This window comes from Sinocyclocheilus anshuiensis, unplaced genomic scaffold (assembly GCF_001515605.1).
Source record: "Sinocyclocheilus anshuiensis isolate Anshui unplaced genomic scaffold, SAMN03320099.WGS_v1.1 scaffold1135, whole genome shotgun sequence".
Taxonomy (NCBI): Eukaryota; Metazoa; Chordata; class Actinopteri; order Cypriniformes; family Cyprinidae; genus Sinocyclocheilus; species Sinocyclocheilus anshuiensis.
Window position 1 is genome coordinate 352,155 of NW_015546093.1, and position 22,990 is coordinate 375,144.

General features: G+C 37.3%; 1 pseudogene; it reads left to right on the top strand.

Annotated features, from left to right (window-relative positions):
• The first annotated feature begins 15 nt into the window (after positions 1–15).
• Positions 16–22,990, top strand: part of LOC107700125 (protein kinase C epsilon type-like) — a 64,307-nt pseudogene continuing 41,332 nt past the window's right edge.

Genomic DNA, 22,990 nt, shown 5'->3' on the forward strand with positions numbered 1-22,990 from the left:
AGAGAGAGACAGAGAGCGAACAGGGAGGAAGGCTGCAGCGCAAAGGACTAACATAAGCGTGTAGCTCAAATGCTTTCACCTTCTCAAATCAACAAAGAAAATAAGCAGCTGAATATCTCGTCGAGCGGATGGCAATCGTCTCCCAGCGGTTCGTCATCAGACTGGGAAAAGGAGGAATCCAAAAACGCCTCTCCCATTTAACGCGTATTTGAAAACAAATAGTACAAGACAAGCCCCGCTGAAGACCATCACATTTGGGATATTTTGCCTCTTGGACTCGTCCCTCTACTTAGCGCTATTCCAGACGTAAGGAATTCGATTGTTTACGTATGCTTCCCATTATGAGGAAAGACGGATCGTAAACAAAAACAGGAGCCTCTGGTTTGCATATCGCTTTTTTACATCCTATTTGATTGTTCCGCTCAAATGAGAGAATCAGGTTGACCCGACTAGTGGTTTAGGGGATTAAATCATCACAGCTTCCATCTATACGTGCATGTACACTGATGACGTGATGACATCTACGGGTATAGCGAGCCCCTGAATCAAAACCTGCATTTGAAACCGTCTGTTCTTGTAAAGAAGCCAGTTGCATCTCACTTGAGCCTGATCATGGTGGTTTTTAATGGAGTGTTGAAGATCAAGGTTTGCGAAGCTCTGCATCTGAAGCCCACCCCATGGTCGCTCCGGCATGCTGTGGGACCGAAGACCCAGACCTTCCTCCTGGACACGTATATCGCCCTCAACGTGGATGATTCCCGCGTGGGCCAAACTTGTACCAAGCAGAAGACAAATAGTCCAGCTTGGAACGATGAGTTCGTAACAGAGGTTTATGATGGGAAGAAAATCGAACTGTCTGTCTTTCACGACGCGCCGATTGGCTATGATGATTTTGTGGCCAACTGCACTATACAATTTGAAGACCTGCTGCAGAATGGCAGCAGGCACTTTGAAGATTGGGTATGTTTATTTCACAATTTATTGGCATAGTGTAATCACTTCAGTCTGGCCCCTGGAGGCCCCCAACACTGCTCATTTTGGTTGTCTTACTATTCTCTCACACCCAAGGTTACGGAGCACTTCTACTGAGACAGAATTGAGAAACGCTGGTGCAATCTAGTGCAGTGGTTCTCAGTCCTAGTCCTGAAGTAGCCCAGCACTATGACATTATGGATGCCTACCTTTATTTATCACACTTGATTTATGTAATTAGCTCATATACGTAGCTGCTCCAAGAACTAAAGTTGGTGTGGAGACATCTAAAATGTAGTCTTGCAAAATTGAAAACCACTGATCTGTTGTCTAGGCCATAATTTTCTCCCCAGCAAAGCCTCTTGTTTCCCAGCCTTCCTCATGGGTTCTCACGCTCTGGGGGTTTTCCCATTTCTCGACAGAACATGTTCTGCTGCTGTTCAATCCAGACCTACATTCACCATTTCCGTCAAGTGAAGCTGTTTTGCAAATTGCCTTCATGAGATATAGTGCTCTCATGCCAGAAAAGGAAATAATTAGTGCTTAGTTATGCACGCTGTAAAATGAGTTTGACACATAGTTTTCTACAACCTGTCATACATCTAGTTATACATAAAATAATTATGGTGTATGACAGCACAATCATATTAACTGAGTGTTTCACCTTGCCATTCACCTTATTTTGGATTTTGTCCACTCAGTAGAATTAATCCCTTTTACTGCAAAAAGGACAAGTGATACTCAGTTCACTGGCTTCCATTAAAGTTTTAATAGTGTTGGCTTGACCCTTTTGTTCTCTTTTGAGAATGTTGCTTATTGTATCTTTTTTAATGAAAAGAAATTATAGATTGTAATTTTGTTGTCAATTACAGGCTGCTGTGTGTTTTTATAGGGTGCATAACACACAAAAACGTGTGATTATCTTTTACAATAGTATCAAAATGGAATGTTTTGATGCTGCTGTGTTATAATGTGTTTCTATGTCATGGAAAAATAGTCAGAGATTCACTTAGCATTCTAATCATGCCTGGAATTATGAGTTGGTTTGTTATATAATCTTCACACAGCTCAGGGGCTGCAGTTGGGAGTGTTTTGTACGTTTGGTCGTTCGACACCCAGGGAAAGGTCAGCATATATTGATTATGTCGCTGCATTGGTCAATCTTCCCCTCCTGTCACTGGCAACTCACGCTGTAAATGTGTCAGGCGAGAGAGTGAGAAGGAAATCAATTTAATTTCTGCATTCCCTCATAATGGCTTTGACGACCTGCCTAATCGTAACACATCCTGAGCCCTCTGTCTCACCGACAGCTCTTTATTCCACCTGTGTGCTAAAGGGAAACATTTGCCAAGTTAAATCATCCCAGTTGTATGCTAAACTAATTTTACTGCTTTAGTTTCCACATGCTTTAACTTTATCATTCAAATGTACAAGTGTTTGTACGGCTCAACAAAAAGGGCAGTTTCTGTCATATGTTAATCTCGGCCAATATATCTGACTTAATTGGAACTGAAGGTTTTGTCAGATTTCATAGCCACAGACACGCTTGATAACAGCGATTCGGACATGGAAGCTCTGGTATGTGTAATTTCCCAGAGAGGCACAGAAGTACAAACTTCATCTGCCATGTCTCGTTTACACAAATTAATAAAAGAAAGAGTTTGCTTTCCAGAGTTGATGACCATAGACAAAGGGTGAAGGTGTCTGGTAATGGAGGGTTGTGTGCAATCCAAAGTTGAATTGAGAATGTTTAAAACGTCAGATCAGTTCCTGAATTTGAACTGAATTTAAATTGAGGTAGAAAATAGGATCCAGAATTTGAATTTGAGTATAAAGTAAAAAGCAAAGAAGTTCATTTAAGTGTAATTTTTAATTAGAAAAGAACTTTTTTCAAACCAACTCTTGCTTTGGTAAAGTTTTTGAAATTTGAAAAGATTTGAAGTCCTTGAACAGACAGACAGAATGACATATAAATAGATAATACAGTTATTTAGAAAGTATATTTCATCATACCAGGTTCTTTGAATTGTTATTCAGTAAATTCCTCTTCCTGTCATTCCAGTTTGACTTTTTGTAGGATAAGGTAAATTCAGTTCTAATTCCAACTTATGAATTAAAAGTAATTAATGCCATTAAAATGTCATTAATTCTGAATTTTGCACTAACCAGCTTGTAATGTAATATTTCATTTGTTGGAGTATTATTGTTTCTATTAGAATACATGGTGTAATTGACCCTTCACAGGGAGCTTAATTGACAGGCAATCTGACCAATCATATCAAACAAATCAGACAGGAGAGTAGATTAACTTCGGTGGACTTAAGGGTGTGTATTGACGTCTTTATGCGGTTGAAATAAAATACCTTCTAATTTTCATTAATGTTTATTTTTCTTATTTCTCTTTGCTCCACAATATATTTTTCACTGTGTGAGAACATTTGTGGTGTGAGACCGGCATGGCTTGTCGGACATAGCAGCAGTAACTACGGGGGCGGGTCTTTGCGAAGGGTCAATTAGAACAGACAACCAGTATAATGAGCCTTAGTATGTAAAACTTTTAGTGAAAAGTTTTTAGTGTCATCTCAAATGAATGCACAGAGGTACAGTGTGTCTGAGACTGAAAAAGAAACCAAATGGGACTCATTTTTAGGAAGACAGTTGTTTCTTGGCATGTCATTTGAGCAGCAGAAGCTGGAGCCAGACGTCTCCAGAGAAACCCACACTCTTCACACAGTGGATACACATCCAATAAGCTTCATCCGTACATTCACTCCCACTGGTACCCACACAGGTGGAGCTTTATTCTGCTTGGAACAAGGAGAGCATGCCTACTAATTTAGATAGCCTCCTCTACTTAAACAAGCAGAACCATAGAGAAACAGTAGCAGCAGCAGCAGTTACAAAACTGTTTAGTGGAAAAAGTAACCAACCAGGACCTCAGACCCTAAAGAAGACGCTATTGTGTCATGTTTGTTGCTTTACCACTTCTCTGTTGGGTTTCTGGCCTGTAATCGTTCCCCAACCGCATGTTGTGGTCGCCTGGTACGATGCAACAAAGTTTTCTGAAATTGCACCACTTTTGGGTACAGGCATCTTCTCCTTATCCTTAGCCGATGGTTAGTTGGGTTTGAGCGTCATGTTAGTTGTCGGTGTAGCATTTAGCGGAAGAGGTAATTGGAGCCTGGTCTTTTGGATAGTTCTCAGACACTATTGAGACACAGCCACCCGTCTTTTGTTGTGTGAGGCAGGAACAGACTGAATAATTTACAAGCCTTCCATCAGCTTCTTTATGGAATGTCACAGATCATCCACGACACCCTTAGCTCAAGTTAGCAACAATCCCATTATCACCAGCGAAAGTGGTCCTTATCTATAGGGATATCTCTGCCTTCAGTTACCAGCCTTTTACTGAGGAGTCATCTGTAAAGAGTCGGAGAAAGTGGGGGCTGCCTGTGGCAAGCAGAACTTCTGCTGATCTTGTAGCCGTTCATTCACTCTTGTCTTTTTCAGGTTCATTTTTTCTCCTTTCTCGTTTGTCCTCCTCCTGCTGTTCCTCTGCTTCCTTCACCATCTCTCTACTGGGTTTCCTTCCCTTCCATTTTGTTGTCCAAACTATCCTTGTTAAATTCACAGATATTTATGGTCCTGACATTACGTCCAGTCCATTACAAACCAGCTCCAAATGCTTAAAACACATTTCACTAGGAGTGTTGCTTTAGCCGCAGATAATGAGCTTTAAGGCCTGCAGTTTCCTTAATGTCTTTCCACTGCATTACAGCTTACATTACAGTTATCGATTGCACTCAGTATTTTACAGGTTTATGCCCAGCAGCTCTCTTTTTCATTGTCTCCTGTTAAATGTTGGTGTTAGCTATACAGTACTTCCTGGTTACTGGACATTGACATCATCTGCCCTCACTTCTCCCCAGCCATTTGCGCAAATAGGCCAGGCCGAGGCTAAAACACCAACTCATCCCCCTCTTTGGCATACCGTTGTCACAGGAACCCACATCACACTCTTGCCAAGCCAAAGCTCATCAGAGCTGGGTGTTGATTGAGTTCCTTCACCCATCAAGGATTTCTTAGGAATCCCGAATCTATGCTTTTAGACAGAGGTGGCGACATGTTGACTCGTACAGACAGAAACCTTCTCATTATGCCTTTGGCCCGGTGACACATCAGTTCAGTGTTTTTCATCAGTTCTCAAATCTCGGGATTTGAGGGCGAAGGGTGAATAGTGGGTAAGCAGGATCAGTTCATCCAGCAGCACTAATTAATTTCATGAAATGATTTGATGAGAGAGCGGTGAAATGTTTTTGTGTTTGTTGAGCTATTCTGTTATTGTATTTAATTGTGTCTGTCCTCATTTGTTCCTCTTGTGTATTTTGGTTTGTGTGTGTGTGCTTTACAGATTTGTGTATTTGACTGCCGATTGTCTAGCTTTCCATGCTGTGTTGAGCTCTCGCCTGGGGCACACTGAGCATGCTTACAGTGAAAGGGAACAATACAGGTGACAGATGAGATACTCTTGCAAATATGCCTGATCTGCACTGCTATCTACATGACCCAGTTACACACACTTGTACTCTCACCTCCACAGCATAATACACCACAAATGTGAATATATTCTCTTTATAGGTAGTGCTAATGGGTTTTAAACTGACTTGTTGTTGTAGATTCAAGGGCATGTTCATATAGTATGAAAATAAGTTATGGAAAATGTGAATGTGATTGATTTCATATTATTTTAAAACTTTGAAGCCTTTTTTTTCTGGGTTCCAATGTTGGCATAGATTGTGTGTTTGACTTTTTGGGCATCATCATTTAAGGTCCTTTAATACTGTTCAAAAGTCAACCGTATTAATTTATTTTTTTGAAAGAAATTACAACTTTTATTCCGCAAGGATACATTAAATTGACCAAAAGTGACTGTAAATGCATTTAAATTTATGTTACAAGAACTCTATTTAAAACAGATGCTGTTATTTTAAACCTTGTAATCATTAAAGGAAATGGTTACATTTGAAAACATATTAAAATAGAAAATTATTTTAAACTGCAATAATATTTCATAATATTACTGTTCTACTGTACTTTTGATCAAATGAATTCATCCTTACTGATCATAAGAAGCTTGTTTCAAACAATATTTAAAAATCTTCCGACCCCAAACTTCTTATACATATATATATATATAATAAAAACATTTTCTAATAAATTTTAGGCATTATAGCAGCAAATTATGCTTGTTAATGTTACAAAAGAAACATACATTTCTAATGAAAAAATCCCACTTTTTAGTATCCCTGGTTTGGCTGAGAGTCTGGAAAGGGCATCTTTGAGTGTGTAAATCTCCATTTAGTGAAGGTAGGGAAGGCGAGCAAGGGTGGTATGTATGGGGTTGGAGGTTTTAATGTGTTCAGATTCATGACTACTTCTTAAGAAATGCTCGTATGGCCCACAGTGGGGATAGAATCTCTCATCATCACCATCATCATATCTGCAGTCATCTTCTCTGCAGGAGCCAGCAACAGACTCGAATCCTCTCAGCACCCTATTCACACTCTCTCACACACACACACACACACACACACACCCACACCCCACAGCACCACAACTATTGGCATATGTGTGTGTGTGCTTGTTTTATGCCGAGATTAAATCAAAGTAATTCACACCTCATGAAGTTTGAGACAAAAAGGCTTGTAGTCTGTTCCTGTGCCCACAGTTACATGAGCGTTTTATTTTCATTTTGTCTGGTCTTTTTTTGCACTATTTACTAAATTAAAGCCGTGAAGCCCTCTCAGGACCTAGTGTTTATTCAAACTGAATTCCCATCAGACCTTCAAAGGCTCCCGTTATTAGTCTGTATCATGAATTATGCTCAGTTAGCCCTGGTGTGGTGTCTTATTAGTAATTCATGGAGCTCTGAAGGTTTCACTCATAGTTGGTGTGTTCACAGAGCTGAATGTGCTCGTATGGCCACGTTTGTATGTGATTTTGAGTGTGAATGGGAGCTGTGCATGACGCACCGCCACCACGCTGAGACTCTGCTGTTGACAGATGGACGTAGGAGGACCATTGCTGAGCTCAAACTGTCTTAGAGAAAGAGTAAGAAACGGATGAGGAGAGGGCAAAATTGAGGAGGGAAGAGGAAGTTTTCCTCAATGTTTAATCATAGCTTTAGATTCATTTAGAAATCAGTGGCACATGTGTTTAAAACTTCCTGGACCTACTTTTAATTTCCCAAGTGCATGGTTAGGAGACTGTCTTCAATCGCAGTATTTCTTTCTCTTCACGCATCCCTACAGAGAAGTCTCAGTTCCCTATCCTCTAGTCAAATCAAGAGTCATAATAGGACTAACAGCTTAATGTAATGAACTGCTTGAACACAGCCTCACTCCTTTCATTTTTCATTCTTAAAGAAACAGTCCACTTTTTTTGGATGGTCTGGGATTGACGCATCACTTTTATATTTAGTCCTGAGACATGGATCCATAAATCGCAACCACCTCCACATATAACGTTAGTGCTGAATGTACAAGGTGGAAATTTAGCATGAGCTTTCTTCCCAGTACATCATACAAACAAATTCAAGCAAAAAGGGTTAGCTTACTAAGAAATGAAAATTCTGTCATTTACTCAATCTTATGTCGTTCCAAACCTGAATGACTTAGTTTCTTCTGTGAAACACAAAGATACTTTTAAAAATGTCTCTGTTTATTTTCCCATTAAAAAAGTTAATGACTTTCCAGCGACAAAGAGAGTCACATGGATTTGGAACAACATTAGGGTGAGTAAAGGCCCGTTCACACCAAGGACAATAACTACAACAATAATGATAACTATAAAGTTTTAATAATCATTCTAATTCTTTGAGAATATGGAAGTCCACAATACAAAGGAATGACATAGTTGGAATCACTTTCAGATTGTTTTTTCCCCAGCTTTGAAATGCTAAACACATTGATAGACAGAATCAGAATCCACCTGACTTCTGACTTCACCAGTCCAGCACTAAGCATTTTTCCATAGAGACGTGTGTTCGGGAGAGCGTGAGCGGCATGTGTTTTCTGTGGCTTGTGGGTAACTGGGTATCTGTTTGCACAGTTGTGATTAGAACAGAGAAGGGCGAGCAAGAGACTTCGGGCCAATGAAGGGTGCACATTCAGGCACTGGAGGACAGTAACCAGAGCAAGAGTTTGTTTTCCTCATGTTGTACTTGATATAGCCTTACCACATACACACTACAATGGCATAAGCGGCGCGCATGCGTGAAACAACTGGCCCTGAGGTGATTTTTAGTGGATGTATGAAGTCAGTTCTCCTCAAGTTCTCCCAAGTGTCCTTGCAGAGTAACCACAGGTGTAGTTCATCACATTAACTATTCAGCGTGCTCCACTAACGTCCCAGATAAGTTCTAGAAACTGTCCAAATACTTTTGTTGAAACTTTGAACAGTGTATTTGTTGTTTTGTAATTTTCAACTTTAAAAACATCTTGTCGGGCACGGAAAAGTATACTTGTGCTTTCTGATACTCTGATGATTCTCCTAAAATTCTTAATAGGACAAATAAAACTAGAGACAATAGTTGATATTCAGTAAGAATTGATCTAGTAATTGTTGTGGATAGAATTGGAGAAATGTTTGAGTTAATATTGAAGTCTGTTGAAGACTTTGGTATCTTGGCAAATCTGAGCAGATTTTGAGATATATTGAGATCTGTATTCTGAAACTCATACGAGATTACTAGGGTCTTTTAGAAAATCTGTGAGGCAGGAGATTCTTCACAGTCTCTAATTGTTTTCCATGTCATGTCATTTCTGTCTTGGTGAAACAGTTGAGATATTAAAGAGATCTCATATGTGATATCCCTTTTCTAAAGGGAGGGACAGTGAGCCTCTTGAGCTGTGGGCTTGGACGAGGTTGAGCTGCAGGGTGTTGCATAAGAGGAGCTGATTATGTCCCACGGCTTATCTCTGGGTTTTATCCTCCCTTTCTCTCTCTGCTCTTCTCTTTTACTCTCCCGTTATGTCCTCATGATATCCATATGATGCCTTTAGTTTGACCCCAATAGCATTCACTGTTATGATTGATTTTGTGCATGGAGTGCTTCAGTGACTGTCCAAGATTTTCAGGAGCTTAGTATTTTCCCATTTAATTCTTTAAAATTATTTAACAAATAATTTTAAGCCATGAACCAAACCAAGCAGCTCTGACAGGGATCACATCATTACAACTTCTCATCATTACAAGACTGTGTAATTAATTATGAGGCAATGAACTACACATGAAGCACTGCAAATAATGTACGCAACAAAAAAAGTACAAAAGTAAAAAAATATTTATTAACATATTTTTTAAATATAAACATCTTAAGTTAATTGCAAAATATTCATGTATATACAAATATATAAGCAGTTATGTAAGTAGATATACAAATATAAATATTCATATGTATATTGCATTATTAAGAATATATAGTATAATACATATTATAATGCATATACTATATAATATATAATCATTATTAATAATGAGGATTATTAATTTAAAACTTAATTTAATTTAAAATTTATTTTAATTCAAATTAAAAAATTGTGTTTAATATATATGTAAATATGAGTGTACATTTATTTACACCTCTCTCTTTACATATTTTATTTGAATTTAAATCATTTTTTATTTTAAATTAATAATACTGCGGTATTCTTATTAATACATTAATATTATCATTATTATTTTATACATTTATATTATATTTTTTAATTAATATTAACATTTTTAGAATTAATAAATTAAAAGCAAAGTCATGTGTGTATCTTCATTCTGTGCAGGTGTGAACAGTCAGTTACAGTGGTATGGTATGAGATCTGTGTATGAAAAAAGAGGAGCAAAATGGACCGAGAGAGAGAGCAAACCTCAGAGATGCCACAAAATGAGGAAGAGAGAAAAGGCACAGAAAAAAAATGCAGGAAGAAACTCTTTCCCTTTGCAAGTAATGTGATCTAACCCTCTGCAGCAGTGCTGCTCTACATTATTCAAAAGGGACAAATCAGCATTGATTGACAGGCTGCTGTATATCTGTCTGGTCGAGCTCATCACATGCAGCAAACAGATTAACTACATCAGTTTATCCGCTGTCAGTTAGCAAAAGGTTTTAGAGTAATGTACAATGTGGTGTAAAATCTGGGATTTATCTAATTTATGCAAAGATCTATATCTATTGAGCCATATAAGATATACTATTATAATGCCACATGCTCTCTTTCTTTTAGTAATGGAGGGCCAAAATTCACATGAATTCCTCTTTTGCCATATTTGTTTGTGCATGTGAATAAAGACAACAAAATCAAAAGCATTATTTTCATTTTAGGATTTAGCTGATGCTCATTAACACATCTTTATTGTTGGAGATACAGGGGAAAAAAACTGTAATTTTTAAACAGTATATTTAATTTTTAAGATAATAACCTTTTCTTTTAAGAATATATCTTGATATGTATATGTATGTACAACTTTAAAAATTTTTTTTTTTTTTTTTTTACTGGAGAAAAAGACAAAAATATTGATTTAATTGACAGCATAAATCTATCAAAATTACCAAGGTTTATGCTTTTAAACATGGACAACTTTAGAAAAACTCTGAAACAAGTAAAATCTTACAAAAGTCATAAATTGGTTTTATTTGAAGGATGTTTAGACATTTTTGCTGGAAAACTAGATAAAAATCATTTTAAAGAAAATGATTTTTACATTCTAGAGTGTGTGTGCGTGCTGAAGACTATAACTAGACTGCCGTCTGCAGGCTGTCCTTGAGCTCGTATGATGACAGCAGCTTTGGAAAGAGCTTATAAGTTGGCGACGGCTGGACAGGCTCACAAACTCACATGCACGACCAGCAAAGCAGTCTTGCCAACATTGTTTAGCAAAGCATGATACTGGTTTCCTGGAGAGTGTCATCAGGGAGACTAGAACACACTGCTCCATCCTTGTGCGTTCACACACACACACACACACGCAGTGGCCTTTCCTTCCTCTGCTAAATTTAGTGGCCGTTTGCACCTCTGAGACAAACACACTCAAGGAGGCTGCTGTTGAATGGAATCTCATGACATCACAGGAAGAGAGGCCGTGGGGGGAGGGGCCTCGTGGCTGAATAACAGACATGTCATCACCCTGTTAGCATTTCAGATGACATCATCAGCAGTTCTGCAGTCATAACTTTCGTCTTAAAGTGACTTTTGGTTTTAATTTCATCATATGGCCGCAGGTCTGATATGGTCAAGAGGGCGGTTTTGAGAGTGCGACAGGCTCAATTTTCAAAAGTGCAGCAAAACTTGATGATTTCATCAGAAATGGAAGGAATAAATCTGTTTTTCCCCCTACCAGCTGAGAGAGCAGGTTAAACTCGGGGCAAAACGACAGAAATGCAACCCCCGCAGCACAAACTGTGACTGAAATCTGGGCAAACGGAATCGTTCCTGCTGCAGAGCCCATCAGATGAGCTTGTGCCGTTCCTCATGTCCTAATTCCTATATTTAGGAAGAGGCTAAGAGTGCTTATCTGGCACCGGGTCCGCCGTGTCCCTGGTGATCTAGATCGCTGTGAAGAGAAAAATAAAACAGGCCTCCTATTTTGAGATGCTCTATGAATGCAGCTCGATATCTCTCTTCGACACCTCCATCCACCTCCACATATGCACCGCGGGGCCTGTGTTCTCGCTCTCTCTCTCTGCATAATAAGATTAAGCAGTGGTTTCCTGACATTGTGGAGCTGGTGCCTCTCCCAGCTCCTCTTCCCCCACGCCAAGCTGATGGCGAGTGGGTGTCGAATCTCGGCTAGGCGTCGGGCCCGCGTGGGTCGCTCGGGATGTGCTGCACTGGCAGGAAATTGTTTAAAAAGGAATTATAAAACCCAAGCAGTTTCCCTGCCAACTCTCTGCCACCCTCCCTCCTTATAGACAACAAAAAGAGGCAGAGAGCAGGAAGTTAGCGAGCGTATGTGCATGGGGCCCCATCCCTGTAGAGGGAGATTCACAGAGGGAATCTATTACAGGGATCGTGAACTTTGACATCAGCTCATAAAAGTGAAGGTGATGTTGAATGAAATGTTTACAGAGCGCCTTCACAAAGTCAGTGAATAATGTGCTTCTCGATGATTCCCTTTTGTGCTGGGATGCTCTCCTCTGATTGGTTTCTTCTCTCTGTTTCCTCTATACAGATCGACTTGGAGCCCGAGGGCAAAGTGTTCGTCATCATTGATCTGTCAGGATCCTCCAGTGAAGGTGAGACTCCACAGCACACTCCACAGTCCACAGTCCACAGCAAGTTAACACAAGAAACAGACTATCACAAAGACAGCAAAGACAGATATAGTGGGTGTGACGTCAGCAGTTATACATTTTATACATTCGAAAGCTTGGGGTCAATACGATTTTTTTAAGGGGAATAATGCTTTTATTCAGCAAGGATGCATTGAATTGATCAAAAGTGACAGTAAAGGCATTTATAGTGTCACAAAATAATTATATTTCAAATAAATGCTGTTCTTTTTAAACTTTCTATTCATCAAAAAATCTTACACAATATATATTTGATTTTGCACAAAAATGTAGCAAATGTTTTCAAACTGATAATAATAAAACATTTTTCTAGAAAATAATACAGTTTCTTGTGCACCAAATTAGCATATTAAAAAGATTTCTTAAGGATCACGTGACACTGAAAACTGGAATAATGGCTGCTAAAAAGGACATTTAAAAATATATTAAAATAGAAAACATCTATTTTAAATTGCATTAATTTTTCACAATATTACTGTTTTTACTGTATCAAATAAATGCAGCCTTATAAGCAACAGACTCAAAAACATAAAAAAAATCTCACCAATTCCAAATGTTGGTGGTGTACGTGTTTAGGTAAACCAAATATTCAAACATTTTATTTACGTTAAACCAATTGTTATTGTTCATTTGCCATTTTAATCTGATTAAAACTAATTGATTAAAATTACTAATATAATATGAATATTATATATTAATGTAATATGAAGAAATACTTAAAATGTTGCATCTATAGAAAAAAACTGTCACTAAAACATGAAAACTTGAACACTGGTTTTGTGCAATCACTGAAAACTGAATAGTAATGATCAGAGGACTGTTATCTGTCCTGATGGTGGGTGTTTGATAGATTCATGAAATCCCCTTGGTATTGTGATGCATCATTAGTGCATTAGAAAGGCCTGCGCCAAGATACTTGTGAGTGAGAGGAAGATGTGTGTGTGGAAAGCAGCAGTGTCCATTAGGGAAATCCCACTCTTTAACGCTTCTGTGTGTGTGCGCGCGGGGGCTGACGCTGTTCTTTCCTGGGTGTGTGTTGAGCATATGTTCTGAGAGCCCACTCGCAGACCTGAGGCTGGTGCTGGGAGATACCTTTCTTCAGTTGAGGTAAACTAATGATGCAGACTCAAAGCAGCAATGCTGGACTTTGATTCAGGAATAGCTTTGTTTAATTCCCCTCTCAGGTTATAACTGACTGGATGCATTAACGGAGATGATCATGACAGATAATCTTCATTGAATAACAATTCAATCAAGATTCAGAAAATGGACTGACGTCTCTCTGTTTTAAAGGGACAGTTCTCCCAAAAATGATAATTCTGTCATCATTTACTCGTGCCATCCCAAAACCATATGACTTTTTATTCTATTGAGCAACTGCAGCTATTAGATTTCATTCTCGCAAATGCATATTCCAATTCGGCACATCAGTGCATGTTACACAAGGTCAGTGTTGGGAAGGTTACTTTGGAAATGTAATAGGTTACAGATTACAAGTTACCCTACTTAAAATGTAATAGTAGTGTAACTTTTTCAATTACTTTATTAAAGTAATGTAACTGATTACTTTTGATTACTTTTCTACATTTCTAATGAATGTTTATTTGCAACTGTTAATCATTTTCAAACATTTACACTTTCAGAGCAGCCAATGCAATCAAAATAAATCAATTAAATCTGTATTATGTAGGTGTGTGTGAAAATATTCAAATGTAATCCCCTTTGTAATCGTTAACATTTTCATAAGTAACTGTAATTTAATTACACATTTTTTCTTAGTAACTGTAACTGATTACAGTTACATTTATTTTGTAATTAAATTACGTAACGCCGTTACATGTAACTAGTTACTCCCCAACACTGCACAAGGTTGACATCAAAAGCGAATGAGATGCTTACATTTAATTAGGATTTTGTCCCTTTAAGCTAAGTCATATTCATAATGCCTCTGGGCTTCTAATTCTAGTCAGAAATAAAATTTGACAAATTTGACTTTGATAGAATTTTTCTGCCTCTTATAGCTGTAAGATGGATGTCCATTCCTGCAGCCACCATATTGAACGCTGCAATGCCTGTATCAGAAACTTCTAACTTTAAAAGTCAAGCCTACAGTCACCATATTGAACATTTTTCCCCATTTATACATTTTTAAAAATAAAGGTTCTTTAATGGTTCATCTATGATTCCATTGTACAGAAGGTTCCTTATAGTGGAAAAAAGGTTCTTCAGACTATTAATAGATTATTCTGATTATTTCTTCACACAAAGAAAAATAGTTATTTCAAGAAGAACTGTTCACTGAAAGGTTCTTTAGGGAACCCACAATGATTCTTTTATGGCATCGCTAACCTGTATATGTAAGAGTGGAACCGCTCTGCTTTATACAGTTTTTTTTTAACACAAAGCTATTGTATGGGTTCAGAAAACTTTAAACAAAGCAAATGAGTCATATGGACTATTGTTAGGATGCATTTTTTGTCATTTTTGGAGCTTTACTTTATTGTTTACTATAAATAGTATGTAAACAATAGTATGTAAATTTCTCGATAAAAAGTTTTTTTTTGGGGGGGGTTGACAGTAAATGATGACCCAAAATTATTATTTTTTTAAATTTAGGTTTAACTAACCCTATTAAAGCATGACTCCTTTTAATTTTAGAAATGATTGGTGTTTTGACACACTAGGCTAATTCATCAATGAGCTGTGATTATAGGCTTATAAATGTGTACGTTTACGCACAAATGTAAGGGGCAACAAACAACTACACTGCACCCACACAAAGGCACGTCCACATACATTCGCAACAGACAATAAAACACAGATACAAGCTCTGTGTCTAAATAATAGTTGTGTTGTCTGGATGTTGCGTTAATCACAGGCCTCTTTTCAGAGGTGTCAGTAAACTGAGGATGAGCTTGGCTGGAGATCACTTAATTCTAGCGTCTCCGTGCAAACAGTCGGTTAGTGCTAATGTGCGACTTTGCTCTGGGCATAAATGAGAGCACAGCATCCCTCCAGTTTATATTCAGTGGCCTGAGCAAAGCCTTGTTCTGTATGATTGTATGTACACACACCTATTGATCTCTGGTTGATCTTTCATATTGATCCAAAGCTCTGTGCTTGTTCTGACCTGCCTGGGTGGGGTGATTTGACATGGGCATGAGAACCCCAACAACAACAACAACAGATCAAGTCAGTGCAGTATATTAGTGGAGACTGATAAAATATCAATAGATGTGCATATTCTCAAGAACTCCCAGCATGCATCAGCAAGCACCCTTTTAGTTCATGACTAGGGTTGGGAGCTGAGAACTGGTTCTATTTTTTTTTTAAACCCAGAAGCAAAATTATTTTCATGATGTTTGCTTCCAGAAATGGGTCTCACACTGCATATTAAAATACTGTTCTACTATTCAGCATAAAACATACAGCATGACTAATTAAGTTTAATTCCCTAATCGAATGACTCTTGGGAATCTTGGACAGTATGACATCAGAGTGAAATCCGAATACCAAGCTAATGACTCTTATGAGTTATAAACTAGTGTTGTAGTACTCGAGACCGGTCTTAAGACTATTTTTTGAAGGTCTTGGTCTTGTCTCGGTCTCGACCTCATTTGTACTCTGTCTTATTTTGGTCTCAGACTAAAAGGACTCTGGATTTTATTTCTGTGGGGATATCACTAAATTGCTGGTGCATCGTCTGATTTATTTGTTAACATCTTCAATGAGATGATGTAAAACTTACTGCTTCAAATGCAATCAGTAACTTATTTCTAATTTGATTTCATTTGATACTGCAGTGCCGGTCGGAATTTATTGGGGAATTGTGTCAGAAATTTCACCAAATTAATGTAAATGTAATTTCACCAAAATTAATGTAAAAATTCAAGGTAAGATTGCAGAAAAGTACTTGTATGAGATCTTGTTTTTAAATTTTAAGATAAGCAATATCACAAGAGCAATAGATCTGTTTTCACGAATATGAGCACAATTGCAAAACTCGATATTGATTTTATACAAACGTTCAACAAACAAGAAGTTAATATTAGGTGAATTACATTTTAGACACAATTTTAATTATTATTATTATTTTTTTATGGCTATTTCTACAAGGAAAGTAGTTCCAAACAAATCCATAGCAGAACTGTTGTGTGTTTCTGAGCAACACACAGCTGTGTTTCATTATTAAATAAATCAGCTGCTATGAATGAATCGCTTGAATAAATTATTCTGTGACTCACTCAAGTGATATGTCGCCACCTACCCTACTGGCGGTTTTAGTCTGATATTCATAGTCTTTTTATATTTCCATTATATTTCTATATTCAAAATTTTAAAAACATTGATCTCAACAATATTTCTGCAGTTGTAATTGTACCAATTCAGATGCAGCTTCTGTGCCGCCTCTGCAGTGCAAAGAGGACTTCTGTTGTCAGTGATTTAATTTGATTGCTATAACAGCTCTGTGTCTTATTATTCTAATTGTATTTATTGATTAAATATTAGATATTTTTCAGGCAGTAAATGTGGATCTTTCAGATGAATTTTAGGAGTGCTTGTTTGGTCTTGTCTTGGTCTCAACACACTCTGTTCTTGGTCTTGACTTGGTCTCGGTTTAGGTGGTCTTGACTACAACACTATCATAAACAAACAGCTCGACCAATGAAGTTTTACTTTCCTGCAAATGACTCTTGTGAACTGATACCTTTAGTGAACCAAAAACAATCATCTCAGCCAGTGAAATCTGATCACCAAGCTAATGACTCATATGAGCCGATTCTTTTAGTAAATCAAAAACAAACAGCTTGACCAGAGAAATCCGATCACTAAGCTAATGACTCATATGAGCCAACAGCTTGACTAGTGAAATTTTACTCTTTAGAGCAGGTTCGTAAAGAAACAGCTTGACCAGTGAAGTTTGATTCTCAAGCGTATTTTTTATTATTTTTATTGAATCACAAATACCTATGAATCAGTTGTTTCTCAACCAATGTGAGTCACGTAGTTTTTGTTATGTCCTACGCCATGATCCAAGAATTGTTACTTATGTTATGTTCTGGTATGTTACAAATTGTTATGTTCTTGAGGCTCTTGAGACCTAAATTAATTTATTTTATGATGTGTAGTTATAGATACACTTCATGAGTTACACTTTAAGATACACTTTATTCAAAAGAATCATTAATGTAACTGAATGATAAGGAACAGGAATTGTTAAGAGGAATCAGATTAAAAATCTAATTTACACCAAGAACGATAACTATTCGCATCCACACCAACGCATGATAACGTTATGTTTATTATAGGCATGCACTGCAGTTTTGTTGTCTGTCACTTTAAATGCTCAAGCTTTTTAAAGCAGGATGGATTGTCTGGTTCTGTTCTGACTGGCTGTCAATGTTGTTATCATTCATCAGCTGGAAAATAAACTCTTCCAGCGATAACGTTCCTGTGTCGTTATAGTTGTGATGTGGATAGTTAACGTACTTCGTATGAATGGGACTTAACACAAATTGTTCCATTTCTTACAATTCCCATCGCAAGTCATGACCTTTGATATTTGCTGCCATGGCAACCATACCACCAATAGCAGGTGAGGGTAGTTTTTGGTACGTAGAGGTGGAAGATTGTTGTCTTGTTTCCACAAACAGATCCAATCAATGAGTCTTACACACACAGGCAAGAGAATCTCTTTAGATATGAAGGGTAGTTGAGCTATTTTCAGTGGCACCTCAAGCTACGCAGATCAGAATAGCTCAGGCACTGCGGCATCCTTGCTTTCTGTAAAAATTACCCACGTTCCTACCTTCCTGACCCAATGTCCCACTAGGCTCTTTTGTGAGTTAAGCCCAATTCAGAGCACAAATTTTCATTGCTGTTTAAAGACTGATGATATCAGAGGCTTCTCACCTGAGCTGCGCTGGTCAAAGATGTTTCATTCGGATAAATTAAATATATTACTGTCTGTTCCACTGCCTGAGTGTGTTTATATACACATAAATCTTGTGATATTGAAAAGAAAATGCGAGCAATGAAGTATCCTGGCTCCCACCTGCTTTGAGTAAGTTTGTCCCTTTTGCTGTTATCAGCTCACCCTTCTGATGAGAGGTGACAGACGCTGTGCTTCTATCTTTACCTTTCTCTATTTATAGTGATCCTCTCATCAGCCAAATGTATTTCTCCATCCTCAGGCTTCTGACTCATTCCACCATTCAATACATTTAACCGTATTAAAGGATAACCAACACGGGTTGAAAAAGGAATAAGTAGGAAGTGTGTGTGTGTGTGTGTGTGTGTGTGTGTGCCTACAGAGTGAAAACGTTGATTGTCGGGTGCAGCATGTAACTTGTTCAGGATTTACAGTCTCAAAATAGCAGGTGGGACTGAGCCATGGATTAACAGACAGAAACACATAAACACTCAAAACAATGGTGGCATGTGATAGTTTAGTTACAATTTATATATATATATATATATATATATATATATACATATATACGTGTATATATGTACATATATGCACACACGCACACACACAAAATACTGTCCAAAAGTTGAGGTCAGTAATTTTTTTTTTTTTTACAGAAATGAATATGTTTATTCAGCAAAGTAGCATAAATTTATCAAAAGTGTCAGTAAAGACATTTATGGTGTTACAGAAGATTTTCATTTCAAATAAATGCTGTATTTTTACCCTTCCATTTAGAAAAAATGTATCAAAATTTTCACAAAAAAAATAAAAATAAGCAGCATAACTGTTTTTTTTAATTGATAATAAAAAGTAATATTTCTTGCGCACCAAATCAGCATATTCAAATGATTTCTGAAGGATCACGTGACACTGAGGGCTGCTGAAATTTCAGCTTTCTGGAATAAATTACATTTTTAAAAATATATTAAAAGAGAAAATAGTTATTTTAAATTGTGATAACATTTCACAATATTACTCTTTTTACTGTATTTTATAATCAAATAAATGCATCTTTTGGGAGCATAAGAGACTCTTTTCAAATGCATAAAAAATTGTACTCGGATCTGCTTGTGTTAGTGAGTGTTTGATGGCAGTGTTACCACTGAATGTAAATGTCTAAATAAAAAATGGAGAAATGACCCAAATAAATATCCAGTATTGATCAATATATCCAATATGATAAATGATACCGATAAAAAAAAAAAAAATGTGATAACTGATATGCTGCCATATATTGTGTATTTAAAAGGTGCTTTTTTTTTACCTCAAAGCTGGACGCTCTCAAAACACTTATCAGGAATACACTTACTGAACACACACACTACAGTAATACACATTCATAGCAAAGACCAAATATTGCTTCAGCTGTCCCAAACAAACCCCTTTAACCCCGTTTCTGTCCATCTTCTTCCTGATTGGCTGTCCTCATCCACTTCCTGTTCATCCTACACTTGAACTTTCTCCCAGGTTTCATGTGTTCACCGTTCAGTGAGTGTCAGCTTTTTGCTGCTTATCATGCAAATGTATGCAGGGCTGCTAGGAGAGGTGGAATTGGCTATTTTTAGATTTATATTTTTCTCTCTCTCTTTTCCTTAATGAGTTTCTTTATTTGAATATTTACAGTGCGCTAAATGTTCTCTATTCCATTTTCTTCCTGGTTTTCTCTTTCTCTTGTCAGCTTCCCTACGTCTCCCTCTTTCTTAAAATCCAAATCTGTCTATCTGTATGTTGAGCAGGGGATCTTCTGAGGTTGTTGTGTATGTTTGTTCAGCGGTGCGGCCCAGGCACTGAGATGGTTTAGATTGCAGGGGTTGCCATGGAAACGAGCCTGTGTGCTCTCACTTATAGATGGATAGAGTGGGTGAGAGGTCTGAGAGCAGGAGAGAAAGAAATAGATGGAGAAAAGGGTGAAAGAGTGGACCAGGTCAAAATCTGAACAATGACGTTGCCGTTGTGAAGAGTATTCGGATTAGTTAGCGATAGCCTTGCACAGATGTTTGTCATTTAAATCCTGTTTGGTTTGCGTGGCATTATGAAAACACACTGATTCTTAAGTATATGCAACTTTATGTGAAGTATTATGTTTGATAGTATCTGTAATCCCAATATTGGGGTTGGAGCTCTTAAAGGGGTGGTAAATCAGCTATTTTCAAAGGCTCGATTGTGTTTATGGTGTGCACTGTAACATGTTCATGCTTTGTTTTTAAAAAACTGCATTATCTTTCACATATTTACCTTTATTCTACAACTCTGTTTCTGTTCTTGTAAAAGCACTCTGTTGACTTCCTGGTTCTATGAAGTAGTGGTCGACCGATATATCGCCAAGGCCGATATATATTGGCCGATATTTGGCATTTTTCAAATATCGGCATCAGCCGATAAGTTTTTCTGTTTGGCCGATGTGTTCGAGGCTTTTATTTTGACAACGCGGCAGACTTTTATTTTGACGGCGCTGAGAACGGCAGCGCCTGAGCACACACAGCTCACATTCTCCCTCTTGTTTGCTGTCATCGTTCAGTTCTGTCTAATATGGATAGAAGTCTATCTAATAATCAGATAGAACTGTTAAACAAAGGAATTAAAATGTATACAAAAAAAGTATTATAACGATTGCTTTAATGTTATTAGTAATAGAAAGGCAAACATAATACTTTCTCATTTGCCGTCAGCATTCAGCAAATACGCATTTGTATCATTTAAACAAATCTTTGAATGACTAATGAACGTTTAATTTCACAAACCTTGCAGACTTAGTTGAATCTAGTTCAGATCTTGTGAAGTGTGCATTTGTATCCTGCATGATCGCGTGTTCTCTGCGTGACGGTCGGTCCGTGCAAATTGAATGCTGACAGGAGGAGAGTTCTGCTTGACTAGAGATGCGCGAAACTTTAAACTAGTGATTTCAAATTATGCTGCGCTTTATGCATTTGCCCACTGTCATATTCATGTCCCTTTCATTGTGTGCTGTATGTAAAATGAGTGTTACCTTGGCTTTATTTGAAAAAAAAATATGATTCCCAATGCACACAAACTTCCCAGTATACTGAGTGCCCAGTTAGTTAAAGTGTTTACTTCCTTTTTAATTAGATTTTTATTAAATATTTATCTATTTGTGAAAATGCTTTGTCTATTTTCAAATGATTTCAAATTTCTTAAATATAAATTAAAATAAATAAAATTATATCGGCTTTATATCGGCCATCGGGCACCCTGCTTTCCAAGATATCGGCATCGGCTGTCAAAAAACCCATATCGGTCGACCACTACTATGAAGCCCCTCCCTCAGAAATACGCAATGAGCTCAGATTAGTTAGCTGCCACAGTGTGTTGTGATTCGCTAACCTGCCTAGTGCACGTTGTCCGGAAACGTCATGCCCCCTTAACATTACAGTTAGTTGCATGTATTGTAAACAAAACAAATGGCAATATTGCCTTATCAGTTAGAGCCTGAATCAGACCCTGAGAATATTAGTGAAGAGGATCGAGCAGAACCTGTGCAAGCACAGCTCTTACAGGACGTTTTAGAAAGGTATTTGTTTGTAGTTGTCTCATACTTTGTAGATACACTGTTATTTGTAAATGCTACTGCTGTTTATGTTAGCTTTTGATATACGGTTTTAACCTTACTAAATCTTTAGTACAGCATGATTGCGTTGTAGCACATTTTTTTGAGTAATTGTTTCATTTATAACAGTGACACTCTACTACAATGACTCTTCATCTTCTCTAAAGCAGCCCAACATGGCCTCACCCCCTTTGTTGCGTGTTCCCGGGGGCAGGGTTTATGTAAATGTTAGGGTTTGTGATGTCACCAACCCAGGAAGAAGCTCGTTGTAGTCCATACTAGCCATGTGTTGTAGGCCTTAAAAAGCGAATTCTGTAAAATAAAATATCTCCCTTTGCATTGAACTTTGAGCATTGTAACTTTGCAAATGTTTTTTATGCTCAAACAGCAACCATGAAATCATAATCTAGGACCCCTTTAGAGATTACTGGTGATCTTAACATATTTCCCTTCAAGCGATAAAGGACCCTCAAAAGAATAATCTGTACTCATTTTGTAATTTAGAAAGCGACAGAGATAGAGAGTCATGTGACAGATGGCTAGTTGGATAACCTCTCAGATCACTACGCTACTGTTGCTCCATAATATGGAAGCAAGGTATCACCTGCCAAGCTTGCCAGAGACATGGCTGCTTGACAACATTATTGTGACTCAACTACATGTTGAATGAATCTTTTTCTTTCTTTCTTTCTTTCTTTCTTTCTTTACAATTTATTATGACACTTTAAAATCTGTTTTCTGTTTTAATATACTTTAAAATGTAAAGCTCAAAGCTGAATTTTCAGCAGTCATTACTCCAGTCTTCAGTGTCACATGATCCTTCACAAATCATTTTGATATGCTGGTCTGGTACTCAAGATTTTTATTTTATTTTTATTTTTTTATTATCAATATTTAAAACAGTTAATATTCATATATTATTCATATATGTTTTAATAATTTTAATTATATATTAATATATTTTTAAATATAATTTTTTGGTTAATAGAAAGTTTAAAAGAACATTTTATTATTTGAAATACAATTTTTTATAACATTATAAATGTCTTTACTGCCACTTCAGATCAATTTAAAGGGGTCATATGACGTTGCTAAAAATAACATTATTTTGTGTATTTGGTGTAATGAAATGTGT